Source organism: Lissotriton helveticus, chromosome 10 (assembly GCF_964261635.1).
Source record: "Lissotriton helveticus chromosome 10, aLisHel1.1, whole genome shotgun sequence".
Classification (NCBI taxonomy): domain Eukaryota; kingdom Metazoa; phylum Chordata; class Amphibia; order Caudata; family Salamandridae; genus Lissotriton; species Lissotriton helveticus.
This window is the reverse complement of record NC_136071.1, coordinates 3,695,085-3,722,172: the sequence shown is the minus strand read 5'-3', so window position 1 is coordinate 3,722,172 and position 27,088 is coordinate 3,695,085.

Genomic DNA, 27,088 nt, shown 5'->3' with positions numbered 1-27,088 from the left:
TCTATGTAGGGCTCAGGGGAACCGTTCCACCTACTAGGCATTATATGTAGGGCTCAGGAGCACCGTTGCACCTACTAGGCATTATCCGTAGGGCACAAGAGCACCTTTGCACCTACTAGGCATTACACGTAGGGCACAGGAGCACTATTGCACCTACGAGGCATTATATGTAGGGCTCAGGAGCACCGTTGCACCTACTAGGCATTATACGTAGGGCACAGGAGCACCGTTGCACCTACTACGCATTATACGTAGGGCACAGGAGCACAGTTGCACCTACTAGGCATTATACGTAGGGCACAGGAGCACCGTTGCACCTACTAGGCATTATACATAGGGCACAGGAGCACCTGCGCACCTACTAGGCATTATACATAGGGCACAGGAACACCTGCGCACCTACTAGGCATTATAGGTAGGACTCAGGAGCACTGTTGCTCCTACAAGGCATTATACGTAGGGCACAGGAGCACCGTTGCACCTACTAGGCATTATACGTAGGGCACAGGAGCACTGTTGCACCTACAAGGCATTATACCTAGGGCACAGGAGCACCGTTGCACCTACAAGGCATTATACGTAGAGCACAGGAGCACCGTTGCACCTACTAGGCATTATATGTAGGGCTAAGGAGCACCGTTGCACCTACTATGCATTATATGTAGGGCTCAGGAGCACCGTTGCATCTACTAGGCATTATACGTAGGGCACAGGAGCACTGTTGCACCTACTAGGCATTATACGTAGGGCACAGCAGCACAATTGCACCTACGAGGCATTATATGTATGGCTCAGGAGCACCGTTGCACCTACTAGGCATTATACGTAGGGCACAGGAGCACCGTTGCACCTACTAGGCATTATACGTAGGGCACAGGAGCACCGTTGCGCCTACAAGGCATTATACGTAGGGCACAGGAGCACCGTTGCACCTACTAGGCATTATAAGTAGGGCACAGGAACACCGTTGCACCTACTAGGCATTATACGTAGGGCACAGGAGCACTGTTGCACCTACAAGGCATTATACCTAGGGCACAGGAGCACCGTTGAACCTACAAGGCATTATACGTAGAGCACAGGAGCACCGTTGCACCTACTAGGCATTATACATAGGGCACAGGAGCACCGTTGCACCTACTAGGCATTATATGTAGGGCTCAGGAGCACCGTTGCACCTACTAGGCATTATATGTAGGGCTCAGGAGCACCGTTGCACCTAATAGGCATTATACGTAGGGCACAGAAGCACCGTTGCACCTACTAGGCATTATACATAGGGCACAGGAGCTCCTGCGCACCTACTAGGCATTATACGTAGGGCACAGGAGCACCGTTGCACCTACTAGGTATTATACGTAGGGCACAGGAGCACCGTTGCACCTACTAGGCATTATACGTAGGGCACAGGAGCACTGTTGCACCTACAAGGCATTATACGTAGGGCACAGGAGCACTGTTGCACCTACGAGGCATTATATGTAGGGCTCAGGAGCACTGTTGCACCTACTAGGCATTATACGTAGGGCACAGGAGCACCGTTGCACCTACTAGGCATTATACATAGGGCACAGGAGCACAATTGCACCTACGAGGCATTATACGTAGGGCTCAGGAGCACCGTTGCACCTACTAGGCATTATACGTAGGGCACAGGAGCACCGTTGCACCTACAAGGCATTATACGTAGGGCACAGGAGCACCGGCGCACCTACTAGGCATTACATGTAGGGCACAGGAACACCGTTGCACCTACTAGGCATTATACGTAGGGCACAGGAGCACTGTTGAAACTACAAGGCATTATACCTAGGGCACAGGAGCACCGTTGCACCTACAAGGCATTATACGTAGGGCACAGGACCACCGTTGCACCTACTACGCATTCTATGTAGGGCTCAGGGGAACCGTTCCACCTACTAGGCATTATATGTGGGGCTCAGGAGCACCGTTGCACCTACTAGGCATTATCCGTAGGGCACAGGAGCACCTTTGCACCTACTAGGCATTACACGTAGGGCACAGGAGCACTATTGCACCTACGAGGCATTATATGTAGGGCTCAGGAGCACCGTTGCACCTACTAGGCATTATACGTAGGGCACAGGAGCACCGTTGCACCTACTACGCATTATACGTAGGGCACAGGAGCACCGTTGCACCTACTAGGCATTATACGTAGGGCCCAGGAGCACCGTTGCACCTACTAGGCATTATACGTAGGGCACAGGAGCACCTGCGCACCTACTAGGCATTATACATAGGGCACAGGAACACCTGCGCACCTACTAGGCATTAAAGGTAGGACTCAGGAGCACTGTTGCTCCTACAAGGCATTATACGTAGGGCACAGGAGCACCATTGCACCTACTAGGCATTATACGTAGGGCACAGGAGCACTGTTGCACCTACAAGGCATTATACCTAGGGCACAGAAGCACCGTTGCACCTACAAGGCATTATACGTAGAGCACAGGAGCACCGTTGCACCTACTAGGCATTATATGTAGGGCTAAGGAGCACCGTTGCACCTACTATGCATTATATGTAGGGCTCAGGAGCACCGTTGCATCTACTAGGCATTATACGTAGGGCACAGGAGCACTGTTGCACCTACTAGGCATTATACGTAGGGCACAGCAGCACAATTGCACCTACGAGGCATTATATGTATGGCTCAGGAGCACCGTTGCACCTACTAGGCATTATATGTAGGGCACAGGAGCACCGTTGCACCTACTAGGCATTATACGTAGGGCACAGGAGCACCGTTGCGCCTACAAGGCATTATACGTAGGGCACAGGAGCACCGTTGCACCTACTAGGCATTATAAGTAGGGCACAGGAACACCGTTGCACCTACTAGGCATTATACGTAGGGCACAGGAGCACTGTTGCACCTACAAGGCATTATACCTAGGGCACAGGAGCACCGTTGAACCTACAAGGCATTATACGTAGGGCACAGGAGCACCGTTGCACCTACTAGGCATTATATGTAGGGCTCAGGAGCACCGTTGCACCTACTAGGCATTATATGTAGGGCTCAGGAGCACCGTTGCACCTAATAGGCATTATACGTAGGGCACAGAAGCACCGTTGCACCTACTAGGCATTATACATAGGGCACAGGAGCTCCTGCGCACCTACTAGGCATTATACGTAGGGCACAGGAGCACCGTTGCACCTACTAGGTATTATACGTAGGGCACAGGAGCACCGTTGCACCTACTAGGCATTATACGTAGGGCACAGGAGCACTGTTGCACCTACAAGGCATTATACGTAGGGCACAGGAGCACTGTTGCACCTACGAGGCATTATATGTAGGGCTCAGGAGCACTGTTGCATCTACTAGGCATTATACGTAGGGCACAGGAGCACCGTTGCACCTACTAGGCATTATACATAGGGCACAGGAGCACAATTGCACCTACGAGGCATTATACGTAGGGCTCAGGAGCACCGTTGCACCTACTAGGCATTATACGTAGGGCACAGGAGCACCGTTGCACCTACAAGGCATTATACGTAGGGCACAGGAGCACCGGCGCACCTACTAGGCATTACATGTAGGGCACAGGAACACCGTTGCACCTACTAGGCATTATACGTAGGGCACAGGAGCACTGTTGAAACTACAAGGCATTATACCTAGGGCACAGGAGCACCGTTGCACCTACAAGGCATTATACGTAGGGCACAGGACCACCGTTGCACCTACTACGCATTCTATGTAGGGCTCAGGGGAACCGTTCCACCTACTAGGCATTATATGTAGGGCTCAGGAGCACAGTTGCACCTACTAGGCATTATCCGTAGGGCACAGGAGCACCTTTGCACCTACTAGGCATTACACGTAGGGCACAGGAGCACTATTGCACCTACGAGGCATTATATGTAGGGCTCAGGAGCACCGTTGCACCTACTAGGCATTATACGTAGGGCACAGGAGCACCGTTGCACCTACTACGCATTATACGTAGGGCACAGGAGCACCGTTGCACCTACTAGGCATTATACGTAGGGCACAGGAGCACCGTTGCACCTACTAGGCATTATACGTAGGGCACAGGAGCACCTGCGCACCTACTAGGCATTATACATAGGGCACAGGAACACCTGCGCACCTACTAGGCATTATAGGTAGGACTCAGGAGCACTGTTGCTCCTACAAGGCATTATACGTAGGGCACAGGAGCACCATTGCACCTACTAGGCATTATACGTAGGGCACAGGAGCACTGTTGCACCTACAAGGCATTATACCTAGGGCACAGAAGCACCGTTGCACCTACAAGGCATTATACGTAGAGCACAGGAGCACCGTTGCACCTACTAGGCATTATATGTAGGGCTAAGGAGCACCGTTGCACCTACTATGCATTATATGTAGGGCTCAGGAGCACCGTTGCATCTACTAGGCATTATACGTAGGGCACAGGAGCACTGTTGCACCTACTAGGCATTATACGTAGGGCACAGCAGCACAATTGCACCTACGAGGCATTATATGTATGGCTCAGGAGCACCGTTGCACCTACTAGGCATTATATGTAGGGCACAGGAGCACCGTTGCACCTACTAGGCATTATACGTAGGGCACAGGAGCACCGTTGCGCCTACAAGGCATTATACGTAGGGCACAGGAGCACCGTTGCACCTACTAGGCATTATAAGTAGGGCACAGGAACACCGTTGCACCTACTAGGCATTATACGTAGGGCACAGGAGCACTGTTGCACCTACAAGGCATTATACCTAGGGCACAGGAGCACCGTTGAACCTACAAGGCATTATACGTAGGGCACAGGAGCACCGTTGCACCTACTAGGCATTATATGTAGGGCTCAGGAGCACCGTTGCACCTACTAGGCATTATATGTAGGGCTCAGGAGCACCGTTGCACCTAATAGGCATTATACGTAGGGCACAGAAGCACCGTTGCACCTACTAGGCATTATACATAGGGCACAGGAGCTCCTGCGCACCTACTAGGCATTATACGTAGGGCACAGGAGCACCGTTGCACCTACTAGGCATTATACGTAGGGCACAGGAGCACCGTTGCACCTACTAGGCATTATACGTAGGGCACAGGAGCACTGTTGCACCTACGAGGCATTATATGTAGGGCTCAGGAGCACCGTTGCACCTACTAGGCATTATACGTAGGGCACAGGAGCACTATTGCACCTACTAGGCATTATACGTAGGGCACAGGAGCACTGTTGCACCTACAAGGCATTATACGTAGGGCACAGGAGCACTGTTACACCTACGAGGCATTATATGTAGGGCACAGGAGCACTGTTGCACCTACAAGGCATTATACGTAGGGCACAGGAGCACTGTTGCACCTACGAGGCATTATATGTAGGGCTCAGGACCACCGTTGCACCTACTACGCATTCTATGTAGGGCTCAGGGGAACCGTTCCACCTACTAGGCATTATATGTAGGGCTCAGGAGCACCGTTGCACCTACTAGGCATTATCCGTAGGGCACAGGAGCACCTTTGCACCTACTAGGCATTACACGTAGGGCACAGGAGCACTATTGCACCTACGAGGCATTATATGTAGGGCTCAGGAGCACCGTTGCACCTACTAGGCATTATACGTAGGGCACAGGAGCACTGTTGCACCTACTACGCATTATACGTAGGGCACAGGAGCACCGTTGCACCTACTAGGCATTATACGTAGGGCACAGGAGCACCGTTGCACCTACTAGGCATTATACGTAGGGCACAGGAGCACCTGCGCACCTACTAGGCATTATACATAGGGCACAGGAACACCTGCGCACCTACTAGGCATTATAGGTAGGACTCAGGAGCACTGTTGCTCCTACAAGGCATTATACGTAGGGCACAGGAGCACCGTTGCACCTACTAGGCATTATACGTAGGGCACAGGAGCACTGTTGCACCTACATGGCATTATACCTAGGGCACAGGAGCACCGTTGCACCTACAAGGCATTATACGTAGAGCACAGGAGCACCGTTGCACCTACTAGGCATTATATGTAGGGCTAAGGAGCACCGTTGCACCTACTATGCATTATATGTAGGACTCAGGAGCACCGTTGCATCTACTAGGCATTATACATAGGGCACAGGAGCACTGTTGCACCTACTAGGCATTATACGTAGGGCACAGCAGCACAATTGCACCTACGAGGCATTATATGTATGGCTCAGGAGCACCGTTGCACCTACTAGGCATTATACGTAGGGCACAGGAGCACCGTTGCACCTACTAGGCATTATACATAGGGCACAGGAGCACCGTTGCGCCTACAAGGCATTATACGTAGGGCACAGGAGCACCGTTGCACCTACTAGGCATTATAAGTAGGGCACAGGAACACCGTTGCACCTACTAGGCATTATACGTAGGGCACAGGAGCACTGTTGCACCTACAAGGCATTATACCTAGGGCACAGGAGCACCGTTGAACCTACAAGGCATTATACGTAGGGCACAGGAGCACCGTTGCACCTACTAGGCATTATATGTAGGGCTCAGGAGCACCGTTGCACCTACTAGGCATTATATGTAGGGCTCAGGAGCACCGTTGCACCTAATAGGCATTATACGTAGGGCACAGAAGCACCGTTGCACCTACTAGGCATTATACATAGGGCACAGGAGCTCCTGCGCACCTACTAGGCATTATACATAGGGCACCGTTGCACCTACTAGGCATTATACGTAGGGCACAGGAGCACCGTTGCACCTACTAGGCATTATACGTAGGGCACAGGAGCACTGTTGCACCTACAAGGCATTATACGTAGGGCACAGGAGCACTGTTGCACCTACAAGGCATTATATGTAGGGCTCAGGAGCACCGTTGCACCTACTAGGCATTATACGTAGGGCACAGGAGCACTATTGCACCTACTAGGCATTATACGTAGGGCACAGGAGCACTGTTGCACCTACAAGGCATTATACGTAGGGCACAGGAGCACTGTTACACCTACGAGGCATTATATGTAGGGCACAGGAGCACTGTTGCACCTACAAGGCATTATACGTAGGGCACAGGAGCACTGTTGCACCTACGAGGCATTATATGTAGGACTCAGGAGCACCGTTGCACCTACTAGGCATTATACGTAGGGCACAGGAGCACCGTTGCACCTACTAGGCATTATACGTAGGGCACAGGAACAACTGCGCACCTACTAGGCATTATACGTAGGGCACAGGAGCACAGTTGCACCTACGAGGCATTATATGTAGGGCTCAGGAGCACCGTTGCACCTACTAGGCATTATACGTAGGGCACAGGAGCACCGTTGCACCTACTAGGCATTATACGTAGGGCACAGGAGCACCGGCGCACCTACTAAGCATTATACCTAGGGCAGAGGAGCACCGTTGCACCTACTAGGCATTATACGTAGGGCACAGGAGCACTATTGCACCTACTAGGCATTATACGTAGGGCACAGAAGCACTGTTGCACCTACAAGGTATTATACGTAGGGCACAGAAGCACTGTTGCACCTACAAGGCATTATACGTTGGGCACAGGAAAACCTGGGCACCTACTAGGCAGTATACGTCGGGCACAGGAGCACCTACCAGGCAATATAAGTAGTGCACAGGACCACTTACACACCTACTAGGCATTATACGTAGGGCACAGGAGCACCGTTGCACCTACTAGGCATTATACGTAGGGCACAGGAGCACCGTTGCACCTACTAGGCATTATACGTAGGGCACAGAAGCACTGTTTCACCTACAAGGCATTCTACGAAGGGCACAGAAGCACTGTTGCACCTACAAGGCATTATACGTGGGGCACAGGAAAACCTGCGCACCTACTAGGCAGTATACGTAGGGCACAGGAGCACTGTTGCACCTACAAGGCATTATACGTAGGGCACAGGAGCACAGTAGCACCTACTAGGCATTATACGTAGGGCAGAGGAGCACCTTCCAGGCATTATAAGTAGGGCACGGGAACAACGAACGCACCTACTAGGCTTTATACGTAGGGCGCAGGAACATCGTTGCATTTACTAGGCATTACACGTAGGGCACAGGAGCATCGTTGCACCTACTATGCATTATATGTAGGGCACTAGAGCACCTGTGCACCTACTATGCATTATATGTAGGGCACAGTAACACCTGCGCACCTACTAGGCATTATATGTAGGGCTCAGGAGCAGCCACGCACCTACTAGGCAATATACGTAGGGCACAGAAGCACTGTTGCACCTACAAGGCATTATACGTAGGGCACAGAAGCACTGTTGAACCTAAAAGGCATTATACGTGGGGCACAGGAAAACCTGCGCACCTACTAGGCAGTATACGTAGGGCACAGGAGCACTGTTGCACCTACAAGGCATTGTACGTAGGGCACAAGAGCACTGTTGCACCTACTAGGCATTATACGTAGGGCACAGGAGCACTTACCAGGCATTATAAGTAGGGCACAAGACCACTTATGCACCTACTAGGCATTATACGTAGGGCACAGGAGCACTGTTGCACCTACGAGGCATTATATGTAGGGCTCAGGAGCACGTTGCACCTACTAGGCATTATACGTAGGGCACAGGAGCACCGTTGCACCTACTAGGCATTATACGTAGGACACAGGAACAACTGCGCACCTACTAGGCATTATACGTAGGGCACAGGAGCACAGTTGCACCTATGAGGCCTTATATGTAGGGCTCAGGAGCACCGTTGCACCTACTAGGCATTATACATAGGGCACAGGAGCACCGTTGCACATACTAGGCATTATACGTAGGGCACAGGAGCACCGGCGCACCTACTAGGCATTATACGTAGGGCACAGGAGCACCGTTGCACCTACTAGGCATTATACGTAGGGCACAGGAGCACTATTGCACCTACTAGGCATTATACGTAGGGCACAGAAGCACTATTGCACCTACAAGGCATTATACGTAGGGCACAGAAGCACTGTTGCACCTACAAGGCATTATACGTTGGGCACAGGAAAACCTGCGCACCTACTAGGCAGTATACGTCGGGCACAGGAGCACCTACCAGGCATTATAAGTAGGGTACAGGACCACTTACACACCTACTAGGCATTATACGTAGGGCACAGGAGCACCGTTGCACCTACTAGGCATTATACGTAGGGCACAGGAGCACCGTTGCACCTACTAGGCATTATACATAGGGCACAGAAGCACTGTTGCACCTACAAGGCATTATACGAAGGGCACAGAAGCACTGTTGCACCTACAAGGCATTATACGAAGGGCACAGAAGCACTGTTGCACCTACAAGGCATTATACGTGGGGCACAGGAAAACCTGCGCACCTACTAGGCAGTATACGTAGGGCACAGGAGCACTGTTGCACCTACAAGGCATTATACGTAGGGCACAGGAGCACAGTAGCACATACTAGGCATTATACGTAGGGCAGAGGAGCACCTACCAGGCATTATAAGTAGGGCACGGGACCACTTACGCACCTACTAGGCTTTATACGTAGGGCGCAGGAACATCGTTGCATCTACTAGGCATTACACGTAGGGCACAGGAGCATCGTTGCACCTACTATGCATTATATGTAGGGCACTAGAGCACCTGTGCACCTACTATGCATTATATGTAGGGCACAGTAACACCTGCGCACCTACTAGGCATTACATGTAGGGCTCAGGAGCAGCAACGCACCTACTAGGCATTATACGTATGGCACAGAAGCACTGTTGCACCTACAAGGCATTATACGTGGGGCACAGGAAAACCTGCGCACCTACTAGGCAGTATACGTAGGGCACAGGAGCACTGTTGCACCTACAAGGCATTATACGTAGGGCACAAGAGCACCGTTGCACCTACTAGGCATTATACGTAGGGCACAGGAGCACCTACCAGGCATTATAAGTAGGGCACAGGACCACTTACGCAGCTACTAGGCATTATACGTAGGGCACAGGAGCATGTGTGCATCTACTATGCATTATATGTAGGGCACAGTAACACCTGCGTACCTGCTAGGCATTACATGTAGGGCTCAGGAGCAGCAACGCACCTATTAGGCATTATAGGTAGGGCACAGAAGGACTGTTGCACCTAAAAGGCATTATACGTGGGGCACAGGAAAACCTGCGCACCTACTAGGCAGTATACGTAGGGCACAGGAGCACTGTTGCACCTACAAGGCATTATACGTAGGGCACAAGAGCACCGTTGCACCTACTAGGCATTATACGTAGGGCACAGGAGCTCCTACCAGGCATTATAAGTAGGGCACAGGACCACTTACGCACCTACTAGGCATTATACGTAGGGCACAGGAGCATTGTTGCACCTACTAGGCATTATACATAGGGCACAGGACCACTATTGCACCTACTAGGCAATATACGTAGGGCACAGAAGCACTGTTGCACCTACTATGCATTATATGTAGGGCACAGTAACACCTGCACACCTACTAGGCATTACATGTAGGGCTCAGGAGCAGCAACGCACCTACTAGGCATTATACGTAGGGCACAGAAGCACTGTTGCACCTAAAAGGCATTATACGTGGGGCACAGGAAAACCTGGGCACCTACTAGGCAGTATACGTAGGGCACAGGAGCACTGCTGCACCTACAAGGCATTATACGTAGGGCACAAGAGCACCGTTGCACCTACTAGGCATTATATGTAGGGCACAGGAGCACCTACCAGGCATTATAAGTAGGGCACAGGACCACTTACGCACCTACTAGGCATTATACGTAGGGCACAGGAGCATTGTTGCACCTACTAGGCATTATACGTAGGGCACAGGAGCACTATTGCACCTACTAGGCATTATACGTAGGGCACAGAAGCACTGTTGCACCTACAAGGCATTATACGTAGTGCACAGAAGCACTGTTGCACCTACAAGGCATTATACGTAGGGCACAGGAGCACCGTTGCACCTACTAGGCATTATACGTAGGGCACAGGAGCACCGTTGCACCTACTAGGCATTATACGTAGGGCACAGGAGCACGGTTGCTCCTACTAGGCATTATACGTAGGGCACAGAAGCACTGTTGCTCCTACAAGGCATTATACGTAGGGCACAGAAGCACTGTTGCACCTACAAGGCATTATACGTGGGGCACAGGAAAACCTGCGCAACTACTAGGCATTATACCTAGGGCACAGGAGCACTGTTGCACCTACAAGGTATTATACGTAGGGCACAAGAGCACCGTTGCACCTACTAGGTATTATACGTAGGGCACAGGAGCACCTACCAGGCATTATAAGTAGGGCACAGGACCACTTACGCACCTACTAGGCATTATACGTAGGGCACAGGAGCATCGTTGCACCTACTAGGCATTATACGTAGGGCACAGGAGCACTATTGCACCTACTAGGAATTATACGTAGGGCACAGAAGCACTGTTGCACCTACAAGGCATTATACGTAGTGCACAGAAGCACTGTTGCACCTACAAGGCATTATACGTAGGGCACAGGAGCACCGTTGCACCTACTAGGCATTATACGTAGGGCACCGGAGCACCGTTGCACCTACTAGGCATTATATGTAGGGCACAGGAGCACGGTTGCACCTACTAGGCATTATACGTAGTGCACAGAAGCACTGTTGCACCTACAAGGCATTATACGTAGGGCACAGAAGCACTGTTGCACCTACAAGGCATTATACGTAGGGCACAGTAGCACCGTTGCACCTACTAGGCATTATACGTAGGGCACAGGAGCACCTACCAGGCATTATAAGTAGGGCACAGGACCACTTAAGCACCTACTAGGCATTATACGTAGGGCACAGGAGCATTGTTGCACCTACTAGGCATTATACGTGGGGCACATGAAAACCTGTGCACCTACTAGACAGTATACGTAGGACACAGGAGCACCTACCAGGCATTATAAGTAGGGCACAGGACCACTTACGCACCTACTAGGCATTATACGTAGGGCACAGGAGCATCTTTGCACCTACTAGGCATTATACGAAGGGCACAGGAGCATCGTTGCACCTACTATGCATTATATGTAGTGCACAGGAGCACCTGTGCACCTACTATGCATTATATGTAGGGCACAGTAACACCTGCGCACCTACTAGGCATTATTTGTAGGGCTCAGGAGCAGCCACGCAGCTACTGGGCATTATACGTAGGGCACAGGAGCACCTGCACACCTACTAGGCATTAAACGTAGGGCACAGGAGCATCGTTGCACCTACTAGGCATTATACATAGGGCACAGGAACACCTGCGCACCTACTAGGCGGTATACGTAGGGCTCAGGAGCACCTGCGCGGCTACTAGACATTATAAACAGGGCACAGGAACACCTGCGCACCTACTAAGCATTATATGTAGGGCTCAGGAGCACCTGCGCAACTACTAGGCATTATACGTAGGGCACAGGAGCATCGTTGCACCTACTAGGCATTATACGTAGGGCACAGGAACACCGTTCACCTACTAGGCATTATACGTAGGGCACAGGAACACCTGCGCACCTACTAGGCATTATACGTAGGGCACAGGAGCACTGTTGCACCTACTAGGCAGTATACGTAGGGCACAGGAGCACTATTGCACCTACTAAGCATTATACCTAGGGCACAGGAGCACCTACCAGGCATTATAAGTAGGGCACAGGAGCACTTGCGCACCTACTAGGCATTATATGTAGGGCTCAGGAGCACTGTTGCACCTACTAGGCAGTATACGTAGTGCACAGGAGCACCTACCAGGCATTATAAGTAGGGCACAGGAGCACTGTTGCACCTACTAGGCATTATAAGTAGGGCACAGGAGTACTTGCGCACCTACTAGGCATTATATGTAGGACTCAGGAGCAGCCACGCACCTACTAGGCATTATACGTAGGGCACAGGAGCACCTGCGCACCTACTAGGCATTAAACGTAGGGCACAGGAGCTTCGTTGCACCTACTAGGCATTATACGTAGGGCACAGGAACTCCTGCGCACCCACTAGGCGGAATACGTAGGGCTCAGGAGCACCTGCGCGGCTACTAGGCACTATACACAGGGCACAGGAACACCTGCGCACCTACTAAGCATTATATGTAGGGCTCAGGAGCATCTGCGCACCTACTAGGCATTATACGTAGGGCACAGGAGCACAGGTGCACCTACTAGGCATTATATGTAGGGCACAGGAGCACTGTTGCACCTACTAGGCATTATACGTGGGGCACAGGAAAACCTGTGCACCTACTAGGCAGTATACGTAGGGTACCGGAGCACCTACCAGGCATTATAAGTAGGGCACAGGAGCACTTGCGCACCTACTAGGCATTATACCTAGGGCACAGGAGCACCTGTGCACCTACTAGGTATTATATGTAGGGCACAGGAACACCTGCACACCTACTAGGCGGTATACGTAGGGCTCAGGAGCACCTGCGTGTCTACTAGGCATTATACACAGGGCACAGGAACACCTGCGCACCTACTAGGCATTATACGTAGGGCACAGGAGCACCGTTGCACCTACTAGGCATTATATGTAGGGCACAGGAACACCTGCGCAGCTACTAGGCGGTATACGTAGGGCTCAGGGGCACCTGCGCGTCTACTAGGCATTATACACAGGGCACAGGAACACCTGTGCACCTACTAGGCATTATACATGGGGCACAGGAGCACCTGTGCACCTACTAGGTATTATATGTAGGGCACAGGAACACCTGCGCACCTACTAGGCGGTATACGTAGGGCTCAGGAGCATCTGCGCGTCTACTAGGCTTTATACACAGGGCACAGGAACACCTACGCACCTACTAGGCATTATATGTAGGGCAAAGGAGCACCTGTGCACCTACTAGGCGGTATACGTAGGGCTCAGGAGCACCTGCGCGTCTACTAGGCATTATACGTAGGGCACAGGAGCACCGTTGCACCTACTAGGCATTATATGTAGGGCAAAGGAGCACCTGTGCACCTTCTATGCATTATACGTAGGGCTCAGGAGGGCCTCCACCCCTCCTAGGCATTATACGTAGGGCACAGGAGCAAATGCGCACCTACTAGGCATTATATGTAGGGCTCAGAAACACCTGCGCCCCTACTAGGCATTATATGTAGGGCTCAGGAGCAGCCACGCACCTACTAGGCATTATACGTAGGGCACAGAAGCACTGTTGCACCTACAAGGCATTATACGTAGGGCACAGAAGCACTGTTGCACCTAAAAGGCATTATACGTGGGGCACAGGAAAACCTGCGCACCTACTAGGCAGTATACGTAGGGCACAGGAATACTGTTGCACCTACAAGGCATTATACGTAGGGCACAAGAGCACCGTTGCACCTACTAGGCATTATACGTAGGGCACAGGAGCACCTACCAGGCATTATAAGTAGGGCACAGGACCACTTACGCACCTACTAGGCATTATACGTAGGGCACAGGAGCATCGTTGCACCTACTAGGCATTATACGTAGGGTACAGGAACACCTGCGCACCTACTAGGCATTATACGTAGGGCACAGGAGCACTATTGCACCTACTAGGCATTATACGTAGGGCAAAGGAACACCTGCGCACCTACTAGGCGGTATACGTAGGGCTCAGGAGCACCTGCGCACCTACTAGGCATTATACGTAGGGCACAGGAGCATCGTTGCACCGACTAGGCATTATACGTAGGGCACAGGAACACCGTTCACCTACTAGGCATTATACGTAGGGCACAGGTTCACCGTTGCACCTACTAGGCATTATACGTAGGGCACAGGAGCACTGTTGCACCTACTAGGCAGTATACGTAGGGCACAGGAGCACTATTGCACCTACTAGGCAGTATACGTAGGGCACAGGAGCACCTACCAGGCATTATAAGTAGGGCACAGGAGTACTTGCGCCCCTACTAGGCATTATATGTAGGACTCAGGAGCAGCCACGCACCTACTAGGCATTAAACGTAGGGCACAGGAGCTTCGTTGCACATACTAGGCATTACACGTAGGGCACAGGAACTCCTGCGCACCCACTAGGCAGAATATGTAGGGCTCAGGAGCACCTGTGCGGCTACTAGGCATTATACGTAGGGCACAGGAGCATCGTTGCACCTACTCGGCATTATACGTAGGGCACAGGAGCACAGGTGCACCTACTTGGCATTATACATAGGGCACAGGAGCACCGTTGCTCCTACTAGGCATTATACGTAGGGCACAGGAACACCTGCGCACCTACTAGGCATTATATGTAGGGCACAGGAGCACTGTTGTACCTACTAGGCATTATACGTGGGGCAGAGGAAAACCTGGGCACCTACTAGGCAGTATACGTAGGGCACAGGAGCACTTGCGCACCTACTAGGCATTATACCTAGGACACAGGAGCATCTGTGCACCTACTAGGTATTATATGTAGGGCACAGGAACCCCTGCACACTTACTAGGCGGTATACGTAGGGCTCAGGAGCACCTGCGTGTCTACTAGGCATTATACACGGGGCACAGGAACACCTGCGCACCTACAAGGCATTATACGTAGGGCACAGGAGCACCGTTACACCTACTAGGCATTATATGTAGGGTACAGGAACACCTGCGCACCTACTAGGCGGTATACGTAGGGCTCAGGGGCACCTGCGCGTCTACTAGGCATTATACACAGGGCACAGGAACACCTGTGCACCTACTAGGTATTATATGTAGGGCACAGGAGCACCTGCGCACCTACTAGGCAATATACGTAGGGCTCAGGAGCACCTGCGCATCTACTAGGCTTTATACACAGGGCACAGGAACACCTGCGCACCTACTAGGCATTATATGTAGGGCAAAGGAGCACCTGTGCACCTACTAGGCGATATACGTAGGGCTCAGGAGCGCCTGCGTGTCTACTAGGCATTATACGTAGGGCACAGGAGCACCGTTGCACCTACTAGGCATTATATGTAGGGCAAAGGAGCACCTGTGCACCTACTATGCATTATATGTAGGGCCAGGAACACCTGGGCACCTAGTAGGCATTATACGTAGGGCTCAGGAGGGCCTCCACCCCTCCGAGGCATTATACGTAGGGCACAGGAGCAACTGCGCATCTACTAGGCATCATATGTAGGGCTCAGGAGCACCGTAGCACCTACTAGGCATTATACGTAGGGCACAGGAGCACCGTTGCACCTACAAGGCATTATACGTAGGGCACAGGAGCACCTGCGCACCTACTAGGCATTATACGTTGGGCACAGGAGCACCTGCGCACCTACTAGGCATTATACGTAGGGCACAGGAGCACCGTAGCACCTACTAGGCATTATACGTGGGGCACAGGAAAACCTGTGCACCTACTAGGCAGTATACGTAGGGCACAGGAGCACCTACCAGGCATTATAAATAGGGTACAGGAGCACTTGCGCACCTACTAGGCATTATACCTAGGGCACAGGAGCACCGTAGCACCTACTAGGCATTATACGTGGGGCACAGGAAAACCTGTGCACCTACTAGGCAGTATACGTAGGGCACAGGAGCACCTACCAGGCATTATAAGTAGGGCACAGGAGCACGTGCGCACCTACTAGGCATTATAACTAGGGCACAGGAGCAACTGCGCACCTACTATGCATTATATGTAGGGCACAGGAGCACCTGTGCACCTACTAGGCATTATACCTAGGGCACAGGAACACCTGCGCACCTAGTAGGCATTATACCTAGGGCTCAGGAGGGCCTGCACACTTACTAGCCATTACACGTAGGGCTCAGGAGTGCCTACACACCTACTAGGCAATATACGTAGGGCACAGGAGCGCCTTTTAGGCATTATACTGATAGAGCAAGCTTCGCATTGCGACTTGCTCGAGTCATGAACCTCGCCTGTGTAATCAATTAATAAATTTGTACGTCTTACTAATCTTTATTTTTATATTCGAACGAAGTAGAGGAAGCTTGCGTATGTGTATTTCTAATACAACTAATCCGTGTTCCTAAACATGGCCGCCGCTTGGTAAATTGCTTCTGCGCATGCGTCAGTCACACTCACGTGACCTGACGTAGTTATAAGTTTGGTGGGAAAGGGTGCCCATGCGTAATACACAGCTCTCGTGAATAACGTGGTGATGCTTTTGTGAATGTGTATATGTTGCTAACATTTAAACTGCATAGTATATTTTTATAATGATAAGTTTAAAGTACAAAACCAATGATGTGTTTTTCATACCGTCACTTCTATGTTTTAATTTGTTTTCGCTTACTTTTCATGTATCCTCGACTCGGAGGGGTGCTGGGCTGGGGAGTCCATCTTGGAGGGTATTTCTGCGCAGAATCGCTAGAAGCTGCCATAGCATTGAACTCAGGCCAAAGAAGGTTGATGCCAGAGCCACCCTGGGAAAGGGCACCTTCACCCAGCAAAAGCATCATGATTATGTTCTATTGTATCGAAATGTATTCTTTCCATTGTATTCTGTGCGACTTTCTCATGGGAACCCCAATCTCGCTAGGCGGTACCCAGAGATGCAAAATAGGCCTCCAAATAGTCTGTTCTGATTGGTGTGTTACCCAAATCCTACCTTAGGACCAATCCAAATTGAGGGATTCTGACACTTTGCAACATTGGGGGGTGGTACACCGTCCCAAAACAGTATATCTACCCTGGGTTCACCTAGGGAAATTGTCCGACTTGTCTGGTTTAGCTGACCTGTCACTGACCCAACGCACTCAATAGGTGACTGAAGATACAGAGAGCTGCGGAGCACTCTGTCCGAAATTTGACCATAGACTAAGGTTTTACTAAACCTTAAAGTGCTGGCGGAGCACTTTGCTGGGAGTTCGCTGACCCAATCGGGGTCTTGATCGATAGCTGCAGAGAGGGTGGAGCGCAGGCGTTGCTTCCGAACTGCGGGTGCTGGTCCTGTCCTGAGGGGTCCTGTCCTGAGGGTCCTGTCCTGATCCTAATCTGGTCTTCCTGTCCTGTCCTGGGTGTCCATTCTGCACCTGCTGTCCATTGAGGGGTATCCTTCCTTGAGGGTTTCCTGTTCTTAACTGACCCGTGGCCAGGGTTTGGTTTCCACACCAGTCTAGGTAAATATCACTCTGAAACTCTGAATCTTGCACCTTTCTGAATTTCTGTCTTTTGCTTCAATAAAGACATACCTTTGCATATGTTAATTTTCCATGCTTTCTCCCGCAACCATTGAATCATAAAGTCATTTGCATTTGTTTCATAACGTGTTCCTATGTTACCCTACCTGTTAGAAATTATATTTTGCATTGCAGTTTGTCATTTCCTGATATGGTCTAGAACCTCCTTACTTAAACTGTCTAAAGAACTTTTGCCTTAAAGCATAGCGTGTCTCTCTTCATAGACTCTCCTATAGTTATATAAATGTCCCGAACTCCTGTCTCCTATTTTAGAGATAATTCTAGAATACTAGTCCTAATCAAAGCCTATCCCATCTTTAGTGATTCATCTTAAATGTTCTAATTCCTGATCCTTCGTTTTGAATGTGTCTTGGTTCCATCAGTTTATAAATGGTTGCACTGACTTATTTGCTATTCAGCTATGTACTTTCTGTTATTCTGATTATCGATTGCTTAATTACTGTGAATTTGATGATTTCTGAATTTTACTAAATTAGATAAAGACTTTAAAACTTCCAGTTGTCTGTGGTCATTTTACAAAGAGTATTGAATGTTATTTGCTGGGTTTGTATTTTGCTGCCTTTCCTTTTACAGCTAGCTCCCTGATCCATTGTGGTCATAGGTACCCGCATCGGTGGATGGTAAGTCGGGTACTCTGAGGAATAACGAAAGGAACTCACAAATATCTGATAGCAGACCGTGAGGTCATCCGATCAATGTATATGGTGATTTGAAATATATGGGCCCGAAGCCGGAAGTGGCGAAATTATTGGTCGGGTGACCCACGCGCTCTATCAGTATTTTCTGGTAGCAGAGTTATGGTTAGGGAATAGTTAAAGGTTAGGTAGGACTAGTTAGGCTAGCCAAGTCGGTAGCTGCTAAACATTATTGCTGCTATAAGAGCGGCCATTTCGGGGGACTGATCACTCTCTTGAGAATGCGCTGCTTTTGAAATATATGAATTGTTTGAAAATTGTTATTCTTGTTCTTATATTGTTATATGTATTAATCCATGCCTATGTAAAACGTTTTGTTAAATGTTGTCGGAAATCCCCGGGAAATTGAATGGCAAGTGGTGAATAGAATCCATTGCCTTGAGGTCGCAGGCTCAAGGAAAGTTAGGTGCAGGTTAGGTAGAACCAGAAGCACTAACTAGGGCTTTTCCTGAATACATGTGTGAATAAATGTTAGTAACAAGGTTCATTGGCAAAATTCCCATAGTGGCGTAACCTAATAAGGGTCACATCGGAAGAGTAGCAGGTTCATCGGAGCTTGGGTGAAAGCAAAGGGGTCCGCTGGGAAACCTTAGACTCGGATATATCCCGGAAAGAGTGGATGGGTCTAGGGAAGTAACAGGTTCACTGATGCTAGAGTGAAGGGTAGGCGGAAGAGATCTACCCGTAGTGTGTGAAAAGTAAATGGAAGTAGTTTACTTGCAGTAAAACAACTCTTTCCTGTCTAGACACTTGAGCACTGTGGCGAATGTGTATTCGTCGTAAAATAACCAAGTACTAAGCACTTTAGAAAGAAAGAAAGTTTCCGTTACCTTGTGAAGGGAGGGAGTCAGTCGCGAAGCGTCTCTGACGTCACTCCGTGCCGCGCTGGGATTGGTGGAAACAGCGGGCGGGTAGCGGGGCTGGAATTGTGAAGAGGGGTGAGCGCCCAAGCGTGAGAACTGTCTCGCGAAAAGGCCGCGCACCCATTGGCCGAAAATATTTGAACTCGTGCACCCCATTGGTTGCACGGAGTTGCAAGACACATTCTGATTGGAAGTAATTTTGTAAACAAAGTTAGGCGTAGGAATCGTATGTGGCACTCGTATACTCCAGAGACTAGACCCGATCCAAGAAACTTAGGGTTTGAAAGGGATCAGTGGAAGGCTAATAGATACGACATTATGTACGGAAATAAGCGAAAATTGTCCCTTGTAAATAAGGTAAAGAATTACTTCAAAAAGGACAAGCCGATCAAAACTAGAGAGGGCATTGTTATTCCACCACCAAATACTCCCGCCTCTTTCATGATGTTTGACAGAGGGTACAATACCTGTGTGTGGTTAGAAAATTGGGCGAAATACACACAAGATGACGGAATAATGGCCTTTCCGTTAGAAGGTACCTTTAATGGTAGGATCTTATTCAATTTAAGAACCCGAATGAATGAATTACATCCCAGACCGAGACTAACACAGTATGAGGCATTAGAGGAATGGGAGATCGAGGCTTTCCAAAGAGAAAAGCCCCGAATGGACAAAGGGCTGACAAAGTATTACCCAAAACTGAAACAAGAAACCCGAGACAAAAAGATGAAACAATGGAGACAGAGCACGATTGTTGAAGGCCTGTTTCCCATGATGCCAGCAGAAGATCCTCCTGGGGGGGGAAAAAGGACAGAGAAATCCAAGCACTGGGGGCCCCTCGGAGAATCAGATGACGAATTGTTAGATGACATATGCATGAGAAGTCCGCCTCCTTATAATGAGGGACACCGACCTTCGAGTGCAGGAGATATTCCCCGGAGACCCCTACAAAGGGAAGAGGTCAGGTCCGCAAGTGTAGGAGGGGATTATCTGATTCCTCCTTATACTGAAAATCTAGGACCCGTAGAAACCAGAAGTATTTACCCCAGGAGACCCGTGGGTGGGGAAACGGGATATTCACGGGAAGGAGATTTTTGCCCTCGTCCCCCTTACGGAGGTGAGGTGAGGTCCTTAAGTTCAGGAATGCCACTATTGCAGCCCCGGGATGAGGAAGAGCAGAGAATTCTAGGCACAGGAAGTTTGTTTCAGAAACCTAATTATGGTGGAGGGCCAAGTGAGACACATCCCACTGCCCCGAGTTATGCTCCTATTCTGACCCCGCAGGTGTTACATGGAAACACTTTGGACAGGTTATTAGAAGAAAAGGAACGAGAAGCGCTAGGAAATCAGAGAGCTGAGATAATACGGAAAATGTCACAGCTAAATGCAAGTCCTGAAGCCTTAACGATCCCAGTAACGATCGGACTGGTGGTTCCGTTGTACGGGGACCGTCAAGGAAGTCCGAAAACTCCAGTAATTACTCCTGTCATTGCACCGACCAGACCAGAACCATTAATTGTAGATGACCAGACAAGTGAGTGCGAGTCGGAGGTCTCACTGCTAGATCTGCCCGTTAGAAATACAGGGAAAAAGATACAGAAAAGACATAATCCTTTTAACGCGAGGGAAATTCAGATGGAATCGACCTCAGGTACTAAGAGTGTCACCTTGGTGACTCCTGAAGAAATCGAAAGATGGAGTCAAGAATTTGAAAAACAAGCGTCCCCAACGAAACCTTTAGATCTCTACAAGCTGAGAATAGAAATAGAGGAATTGATGGCAGGAAACGTAGGATTAGACAGATTAAATACCTACTCCGAAGACGAAATGCTGTTTATCTGCAAGAGTCTCACCCGAAATACCCGAGTACTTCATGAAAAACTGACCGACACGGCTGCTAGCATGGGAATAGATATATCAAGATCGAAACCGCTGCAGAAACCATACAGGGCAGATTTCTCAGACAAGGATTTGGAAAACTTGAATGTTTCAGGGAAGAAAGCACAGGTCAAGGAACTATTGACCGTATTGCAAAAATGGGGAGATGTGGAAAGGTGGAAAGCCAGATGGGTCAAGAAAAAGGATGAGGCCAGGTCTAGGCAGGCAACTCCCGAATTTGTTCTAAGGGAAACTGAGAAACCAGAACAGTTATGCCCTATGCGTGAAGTACCAGGTGGAAAGTATGTGCACGTTCCATGGTCCAGACAGGATATTGTGTCCTTTACTAACGATTTCCCGAAATTGCGCGAAAAGCCAGTCGACTGGTACAGGCAGGTGGAAAGGTTCGTAAAGGTGCAAAAATGCCTGTGGAAAGACCTGGATGGGTTCTTTGACATTGTGGTCCCTGTAGATCTATGGACCGAGTGTAAAATAGCCATAGCTTGGCCTAGTGAGGAATACCCGAGAGATGACAAAACAGGGGAACCATCGAAAGAAGTGATGAGAAAATATGAACAAGTAATTCAGCATCTGAAACTAAAGGTGCCAGCAAAGGAAACTGATTGGACCAAGATAGATAGAACCACGCAGGAAAGAGACGAGACAGTGCACTCCTTTTATGAAAGGCTGTTGCAGGTGTTCAAAACATACAGTGGTATAGATAACATCGAGATGAAGGATATGACACATTTTATTTACAGGTTTGTAAATGGTTTAAGACCCGAAATTTGTCAATGGATAAAAGATAACAAAATCTGTTGGCATACTAAAAAGATGGATGAGGTCCTACGGTACGCAAAGTACTGTGAGGACGAGATGGCAGAAAAGAAAAAGGCTCTCAAGGAGAAGGTTATGTGGGCTCAAGTGAAGCTCGCAGAACAGTAGGAAAAACAATTGAATAAAATGGCCAAAACTACTCAGAATCCAGGTCCTGGGGGTGGGGGTGGAGGAAAGCCCCGGCCCAAAATGAGCAGGGAGGAGGCTAAGAAGAAATTTCCCTGCCACCAGTGCGGAGAAATTGGACACTGGCGAGATGAGTGTCCCTATTTGCAGGATGATAACTCCCAAACACCTGATTTAACTCCACAGACGCAGAATGAAAGACCAAGAAAGACCCAACAACAGGTAAAAACGATTCAGTTGCCCCGAGCACCAAAGCAAGTGTTTAAGGGAAAATCCACGCAGGGTGATGACGTAGAAGTCTGGGGGAGCAATGAGAACAGAAATACAGCAACTTCGCAGTATTTACTAAATGATACCTTCCTTTGTGATGACCAGTACTGACGGGGCCTGAGAGGGGAGGACGAGGAGTGCGTACTTGGCGCCTCCTTGCCGGTAGACCAGTCAGGACCATACATTGAAGGAAAAGTTGACGGAAATGATGTCACTTTTCTGTTGGACACTGGCGCTACCCGTTCTACTGTGAGAACAGTGGACGTTCCAAACCTACCCCTCTCGGGAGAAGCAATCCAAGTAGTGGGGGTATCTAATCAACTGATTAGTACTCCTGTTACAGAGCCCATGGAGATCTCAATTGGAAACTTTAAAGAAATGCATAGATTTGTCGTTTGTGACACCAGTCCAGTGAACTTACTGGGACGTGATTTGCTGTGCAAAATGAACTGTACCATCTTTTGCACACCAAAGGGTGTTGAAATTCAGACCCCAGATGAAGATGGCATTTATAAATTAATGTTAATCAGACCCGACTCAGAAATTAAACGAAAGATTATGCGGGATTTGCCCAAAGAACTCCAAGAAACAGTGAAGCCAGAGGTATGGGACTTTACCGGGAAAGATGTAGGATTAATGAAAAACGTAGACCCCATACAGATAGCAATAAAGGACAATGTAGTATACCCTAATACTAAACCCTACAGAATGAATGCAGAAGTGAGAGCAGGTGTTGCCCTGGAAATACAGAAATTGCTAGAAGGAAACATCATACAGGAAGTAATGAGTAGCCCATGCAACTCACCCATTATGGGCATCAAAAAGCCTAGTGGCAAGTACAGAGTAGTGCAGGACCTAAGAAAGGTAAACAAGATAGTGGTTCCTTGTTGTCCTATTGTCCCGAACCCAGCAGTGATTCTGTACCAGATTCCCTGGGATGCTGAGTGGTTCACTGTGATAGACCTATGTCATGCATTCTTTTCCATTCCCTTGCATCCAGACAGCAAATTTCTTTTCTCATTTGCTTTCAACAGTCACGTGTATGTCTGGAATAGGGTCCCCCAGGGGTACACAGAGAGCCCCTCTATCTTTAATCAGATCTTGAAAAAATGCTTGGAAACTTTGGTCTTACCTGGAAATTCTGTTTTGGTGCAATACATTGACGACCTCTTGGTGGCGTCCAAAAGTCATAAAGATTGTGTGATTGACACCATTGCCCTACTGAATCACCTGAGTGAGAAGGGACATAAAGTGGCCCCTGAAAAATTACAGTTCTGTGCAAAATCAGTGAAATATCTGGGGCACCAGATAGAGAAAGGCATCAGAAAAGTAACGTCAGAAAGAGTGAGAATAATTCAAAAGATGCAGTTACCCCGTACTCAGAAAGAAATCAGAATGTTCCTTGGGGTGATAGGATACTGCAGGCAATGGATTCTGGGATTTGCAGTCCTAGCTAGGCCTTTGATAAAAATGACCAAGAGAGGAGCACCAGATGTTGTAGAATGGGATGATGAAAGCTTAACAGCCTTCACAAAATTGCGAGATTGTCTGTGTACAGCCCCTGCATTAGGAATGCCAGACTATTCCAAGGAATTTGCCCTGTTCTGTGACACTCGCGATAATTGCGCGTTGTCAGTCCTAACACAAGAGCATGGCACAACCAGAAGGCCAGTGGCATATTTCTCTGCCACCCTGGATCCAGTGGCTGCTGGATTACCAGGATGTCTGAAAGCAGTAGCTGCTACTTGCACAAGTTTAGAGCAGAGTGAATCCATTGTGATGGGACATCCTGTAACTGTGTATGTTCCACATGGAGTGGTGATTTTACTAACCAGAACGAAAACTCAGTATCTCACCCCTAGTCGGCTGACTAAATACGAGAGGATTCTCGTGGGTGCTGCAAATATAACAATTGTCCGGTGCAACATTCTGAACCCCGCCACTCTGCTTCCTGACTCCATGGATATGGAAGATGGGGAGGAAGATGAGCATAACTGCATTGATTTAACAGAATTTTGCACAAAACCACGCCCAGACATTAAAGAAACACCTTTGCCTAAACATGACATGGAATTGTTTGTGGATGGTTCATGCCTAAGACATGAACAAGGAGGCCTGAGTGCTGCCTATGCGGTAGTCTCCTTAACCAAAATTGTAGAAGCAGGGTATTTATTTGAAGTAAAGTCTGCACAAGTAGCCGAATTGATCACTATGATAAAAGCTTGCAAATTGGGGGAAAACGTACGCCTAACAGTGTATACTGACAGTCAGTACTGTTTTGGAGTTGTGCATGACTTTGGCCAATTATGGCTACAGAGGGAGTTCCTGACTTCATCAGGTACCCCTATTCGAAATGGAAAAATTGTTCAAGACCTTTTAGAGGCAATCCAATTACTAAAGGAATTGGCAGTGGTCAAGTGTGTCGCCCATAAGAAGGACTTTGACCCTGTATCATTGGGAAATGATTTCGCTGATCGAGTGGCACAATTATGCGCCAGGGATCGATTGATCATAAATCCAAAACGGGGGGGCCCGGAAACAGCTGCTAACTTCGAGTGTTTGAAGAAGTGCCTACATGGGATGAAGTGAGAGAATGGCAGCAGGCGGCACCCTGGCAAGAGAGAGAGAAGTGGAAGGAAGAAGGGTGTAGACCAAGACGTGAGGATGGTGTCATCTTGGGCCCAAATGGTATGCCTGTGTTACCCAGACACTTGCTTGGCACAATGGCGAGATTGATACATGAGGGATCACACATTGGTAAGGACGCCATGATTCTGGTATTCCAACAGACTTGGTACAGCAAAAAGTTCAGGAAAGTAGCAGAGTCCCTCTGCCAGAGGTGCCTGTCATGTCAACAGATGAATCCAGGCAAGAGAACAATGGTGGAACTAGGGAAAATTGGGAGGTCAGGGGGTCCCTTTGTGAGAATATAGGTTGATTTCATCACCATGCCACGTTGTGAGGGGAAGCGTTATGTCCTTGTCATTGTCTGCCTATTTTCAAAGTGGGTGGAAGCTTACCCTACTCCCCAAAGTGACGCACTGACAGTAGCAAAGTGTTTACTGAAAGAACTGATACCTAGATTCGGGGTTCCAGTCACTATTGAATCAGATAGAGGCCGACATTTTCAGAATGATGTGATCGACCAACTCTGTAAGGCATTTGGGATCTCGCAAAAACTCCACTGTGCATATCATCCAGAGGCTTCTGGAGTGGTGGAACAAATAAACGGGACTATCAAAACAAGACTAGCGAAATTGTGTGATGCATCTGGCATGACCTGGGTAAAGGCCCTGGCTCTGGTTCTGATGGGACTCCGAAGTATTCCAGACCGGAAGACAGGCCTGAGCCCACATGAAATCCTGATGGGAAGAGTGATGAGACAAGCGTGGGTACCAGGAAGCAAACTGTTGAGTATTACTGATGATTTGGTGCTTGAATACTGCAAGAGATTAGGTGACCAAGTACATTATATCTCTCGCCAGATCGGAGAAGACGCCGTCACCAATCCAACGACTCCTCTCCACAAACTGGTTCCAGGGGACTGGGTCAAAATAAAGAAGCATACTCGGTCGAGCTGCCTGGAACCAAGGTGGGGACAGAAGCGCCAAGTAATCCTGGTGACGACCACAGCAGTGAAGTGTGCAGGTGTTCCCCATTGGATCCACGCCAGCCACACCCAGAAGGTACTACCAGACGAGGAGCCTGGAGAAGGAGGCCGTCCAGCAGAGGGGCCTGCAGAAGCAAGACCAGAAGTAACTGACGACGTACAGCCCAGTACCAGTCAAGCTGAGGGGTCCGCAGACGTTGGTCCAGGAGTAGTTGATGACGAGCTACCAAGAGTCCAGCCTGCTGAGGGGTTCCCAGAAGTTGGTCCAGAAGTAGCTGATGACGAGCTGCCGAGCATATGGCCAGATGAGTGGATACCCTTGATTGACCTCACCGAAGACCCAATCAGAACAAGAGAGCGAATTTGGGAAGGTAGAGAGTGGAATAGAGAGGAAAAGCAAGGCACAGGCGAAGAACCTCAGACTATTGAGATTCACAACAAACCTGAGGAAGGAGAAGGTCAGACAGGGACTGAGCAAATAATTGATACACCTCCACTGACTCCTGATGTCGAAAAGGGACAGACTAGACATAGTGTAATAGTTCGAGCAGAAGAAAGTCAAGAGAACGAAGTGCTCGAACAGGATCAGATAGGATTAGAAGAACGTGTTCAGGAAACAGAGGCAGAGACATTTGAAAAGCAAACACAAAACTCTCCTGAA